We start from the raw sequence: 5,426 nt of genomic DNA on the forward strand, positions 1-5,426 counted from the left end.
CCAGACGTCTATTGACCTCTGACTCGCAGCCAGCAGAGACATGAATATCACTGCCAAGGTAAGTGAATCTCTCCACGACCTCAACATCCTCACCACAAACAGACACAGACAGGACAGCAGCATCCAAGATGTCACCGAAAGCCTGGATCTTAGTTTTGACCCAAGAAACCCTTAATCCCAACGGCTCCGACTCCTCATTCAGCACCTCGAGGGCCCCCAAGAGGATGTCTAAAGTCTCCGCAAAGATGACTGCATCATCTGAAAAGTCAAGGTCCGAGATCTTGACATTCCCAAATGACGCACCGCAGCTTGATCTCTCCGACATCCTCCCTAAAATCCAGTCCATACAAGTGCTGAAAAGTGTGGGGGCAAGTACACATCCCTGACGAACTTCAGTAACAACTGGAAATAAGTCAGAGATGGTACCACCACACTTCACAGCACTCTCAGTACCAGAGTAGAGTTCAGACATCAGATCGATCAGTTTTGGTGGCACCCCACGAAGACCAAGAATCCTCCAGAGGACATCCCGATTCACTGAATCGAACGCTTTACAGAGATCAACATAGGCTGCAAGCAGCCCCTGCTGAAACTCTCGTCTGCGTTCGGTGAGGACACGAAGTGCAAGGATACGGTCAATCGTTGACCTCTTTGGTGTAAAGCCTGACTGCTCTGGACGCTGGTGCTCAAGCAGATGGTGGCGAACCCTATCGAGAATTATCCGAGCAAAGACTTTGCCCGGCACTGAGAGCAGCGTCACCCCTCGGTAGTTGTTGCAGACTTGGCGATCACCCTTCCCTTTCCAGAGAGGGACAACAAGGCCCCTCTTCCAGTCAGTTGGGATGATGCCTGTGTTCCAGGCAGAGCACAAAACTGCATGCAACGACACGAGTGCAGCATTTCCACCAGCCTTGAGAAGTTCGGCATGGATGCCACAGATCCCTGGAGCTTTGCCCCGTTTCAACTGGTTCACCGCAGCCCGTGTTTCTACAAGCGTAGGTGGACCACAGTTGATTCGAGGGTCAGCAACAGGGATTGTAACACCATTGACGTCCAACTCGACAGTTGGGGGATCAGCCTGGTACAACCGCTCAAAGTAACCGGCCCAGCGGGCCTTCACTTCAGACTCCTCTGTCAAGAGCCTACCACTCTCTGCTCGAACTGTAGTGCTCCGAGGGATGGGCTTGGATGAACGTAATGCGCGAATTCCCCTGTAAGCGGGACGAGAATCACCTGTCCACAGGTGATGCTCTACCCCCTCACAGATTCCTCGCACATAGGCCTCCTTGTCCACCCTCAGTGCGCGTACAGTTTTACGCCTCAGCTCCCTGAACAGCTCAGCTTTGCCATTCAGCCTGGCCCTGCGACTCTGGTCAATGGTATCCAGTGTCCCTTGAGAGACAAAATTCTTCTTTGCCCTGCGGTGAGCTCCAAGGTATCCACCGGCAACATCAAGGATGGTGGTCTTGAAGGCGCTCCACAACTCTTCAGGACCCCCCAAAGCACCCAGACCCCCCAAGTGTCCACTCAGCCTGTTCGCAAACTCCTCAGCTACTCTCTCATCCCTGAGCTTGGCAACATCCAGCCTCGGCTGGGATGGTACCATTCTCCAGGATTTAAGGTGCAGCTTTAGAGTTGCTACAACAAGCCTGTGGTTAGTATTGAGGAACTGAGCACTCCGGTAGACCCTGCAGTTCTGGATCATCCTCCTACGACCGTCAAAGAGGACATGGTCAATCTCCTTTGCCACACCGCCAGCGTTGGAATACCAAGTCCAGCGATGAGCTTGTGGGCGCTGAAACCATGAACCAGCCACCCTAAGTCCATGACTTCTTGCAAAGTCAAGGAACTTAGTGCTATTCTGGTTCATAGTTCCTGACCCATGGGGACTAACACACACCTCATAACCGTCCCTATCAGTTCCAGTCGATGCATTGAAATCCCCCAAGACTAGAAGTGTATCTCGTCTGGGGCACTAATCAACCACAGACTCGAGTGTGGCGTCGAATGCATCCTTCACGGTGAGATCACTCGCCTCAGTCGGAGCATAAACAGAGACCAGGGAAATGACACCTAAGGAGTGACGAATCCTTAATCTCATAATACGCTCGTTGACCGGTGTTACCTCAATTATCATTGGGGTCAGCTTATTGGACACAGCTACAGCAACTCCTTGGGCATGGTAACCATCAGAGCGACCAGACCAATAGTAGGTGTCGCCACCCACCATTATCTCGCCGCAATCCGGTCTCCGAACCTCAGAGAGAGCTGCAATCCCGATGTCCAAGCGCTTGAGCTCAGATGATAACAGAGACAGGTGATCATCCTCTTTTAGGGATAGGACATTCCAGGCACCCACCCGAAGGGACCGCCTCAGGTTAACCCAAGGAGACCGCCGTCTGGTGGACGACACCTCAGCACCACTCCGACACACTCTCCCGCAATCTGACCCAGGGATGTTACCCCGTGGTTTCCCTCCTATCATCAAAGATTGGGGGTCCCGAAGGCTTTGCCCCAATCCCAGCATCCGGTGAGCTGCCCTGCGAAGGGAAGCTGCACAGGAGGGACTCCCACCGAGTGGGTTTTCAGATTTTTTTGCGTTTTGCGTTTTGCGTTTTGCGGAATGAAGGGTTTTACGGTGGCCGGAGTGCAAATCCTGCCACCAACCTCCTAATAAGAAGTAACCCAACTGCAGGAGGACGTCCGCAGACACAGTTGGGCACTAGATATGGATGGCCGTTGGCTCACAAGGAGCTCCTCCGCCCTTTGACAGGTTTTGTTTTTAATCCTGCTGGGTGTCCATATCCAAACACCCTCCTCACCAGAAAACCTGGTGGGGGAGACGGTTTAGTCGCCGACAACCCGACCATGGAACAGGTTACTACAGGTTTACATGGTACCTGTAGCGGGTCACAGATCGAACCTGACCTGACAAGATGAAGGAGGTTATATTGTCACCTCTTTTTGTCTGTTTGTTTGTTTGTCTGTTTGTCTGTCTGAATGTTTGTCCGCACAGAACCTTTGTGTTTTTTTCTGCAACCGCTTGTCGGATTGAGACAAAATTTTCACCATTGGTGTGAGTACTCATGTGGAATGTTGCAATGATAATTATGATGTCATTGGTCACGTGGTGAGGCAGCCATGTTGGACAAGTGGGAAAAATTGGCACCAAGGAAAAACTTGAAACTTGGTACATGGCAAGTCCTCCTCATGCGGAATAAGCGATTTTTTTTAATGATGTCATAGGTGCCCTTGTTATAACATCCTAAATGCATATGTGGAACGCCACATCCGATCAGTGTGAAAAATTTTGATGGTCATCCCGGGATAAATGGTCAGCAGAAAAGAAAATTCATGACGTCATCGGTCACGTGATTTGGCAGCAATATTGTTTTTGAAAAAAATACCTTTAAAAATCTCCTTCTCTGACGTGACTGAAGAGATCGAGGAAAAACTTTACAAGTATGACTGCCTGTCCATGGGGAAGAAAAAGTTCACACATATGATGTCATTGGTCACATGGTTTGGCAGCCACATTATATTTACCTGAAAACCTATAAAAAAATTCCAGAACAGCTGGACAAATCAAGGGAAAACTTTGCACAAGTGTTCCCCAAGCCATGGTTGTACAAGTGAGTTAAGGAATAATTGATAGGTCTCATGGTTTGGCAGCCATATTGGATTGAAAAAAAATTAAATTATCTTTTCTCTGTAACCGCTTAATCAATCGACATGAAACTTCAATCTTGTGATCTAGTCGTCATGGGGAATACGCTTTTTAAATTTCAACTTGATTGGACATATGGTCTGGCAGCCAAAATTATTCATTTTTTTGATCTGGGTATTTTTTTTATTGTTTTTTTTTTGAATAAGGCTCACTTGGTTGTTACCTGAATGGGTTTCAGGGTGGAGTAGTAGCAGCTGAAATGCAAATCCTATCCAGGTTCCTCCTGATGGCTTCATCTTTTCTTTTTGCTTGTTTGGGTTCTTTCTGATGACTCCAATGCAGGACTGTACCTATTTGGTCTTCCATTTGATTTGAATTGAATTTATTTTAATCCCATTCTGAAGTAAATTGAAGAATAATAAAAGACGTCATTGGTCAGGGTGAGGTGTCCGATCAAAGTGGCGTTGTATCAAAGCGGGACGACTTGGTACCCGGTCATCATTGCCAGCAGTTATAAAGTGACAGTTTTAGTTATGCCTCTTATCAATTAAACAACACACCAGTACACAAACCCCGTGGTTTCCCTCCTATCAAAGATTGGGGGTCCCGAAGGCTTTGCCCCAATCCCGTCATCCGGTGAGCTGCGAAGGGAAGCTGCACAGGAGGTACTCCCACGGAGTGGGAAACCACGGGGTAACATCCCTGGGTCAGATTGCGGGAGAGTGTGTCGGAGTGGTGCTGAGGTGTCGTCCACCAGACGGCCGTCTCCTTGGGTTAACCTGAGGCGGTCCCTTCGGGTGGGTGCCTGGAATGTCCTATCCCTAAGAGAGGATGATCACCTGTCTCTGTTATCATCTGAGCTCAAGCGTTTGGACATCGGGATTGCAGCTCTCTCTCTGAGGTTCGGAGACCGGATTGCGGCGAGATAATGGTGGGTGGTTACACCTACTATTGGTCTGGTCGCTTTGATGGTTGCCATACCCAAGGAGTTGCTGTAGCTGTGTCCAATAAGCTGACCCCAATGATAATTGAGGTAACACCGGTCAACGAGCGTATTATGAGATTAAGGATTCGTCACTCCTTAGGTGTCATTTCCGTGGTCTCTGTTTATGCTCCGACTGAGGCGAGTGATCTCACCGTGAAGGATGCATTCTACGCCACGCTCGAGTCTGTGGTTGATCAGTGCCCCAGACGAGATACACTTCTAGTCTTGGGGGATTTCAATGCATCGACTGGAACTGATAGGGATGGTTATGAGGTGTATTGGTCCCCATGGGTCAGGAACTATGAACCAGAATAGCACTAAGTTCCTTGACTTTGCAAGAAGTCATGGACTTAGGGTGGCTGGTTCATGGTTTCAGCGCCCATAAGCTCATCGCTGGATTGGTATTCCAACGCTGGCGGTGTGGCAAAGGAGATTGACCATGTCCTCATTGACGGTCGTTGGAGGATGATCCAGAACTGCAGGGTCTACCGGAGTGCTCAGTTCCTCAATACTGACCACAGGCTTGTTGTAGCAACTCTAAAGCTGCACCTTAAATCCTGGAGAATGGTACCATCCCAGCCTAGGCTGGATGTTGCCAAGCTCAGGGATGAGAGAGTAGCTGAGGAGTTTGCGAACAGGCTGAGTGGACACTTGGGGGGGTCTAGTTGCTTTGAGGGGTCCTGAAGAGTTGTGGAGCGCCTTTAAGACCACCGTCCTTGATGTTGCCGGTGGATGTCTTGGAACTCACCGCAGGGCAAAGAAGAATTTTGTCTC

Source organism: Eptatretus burgeri, chromosome 7 (genome assembly GCF_056783735.1).
Source record: "Eptatretus burgeri isolate ZD-2024b chromosome 7, Ebu_testis_v1, whole genome shotgun sequence".
NCBI classification, from domain to species: domain Eukaryota; kingdom Metazoa; phylum Chordata; class Myxini; order Myxiniformes; family Myxinidae; genus Eptatretus; species Eptatretus burgeri.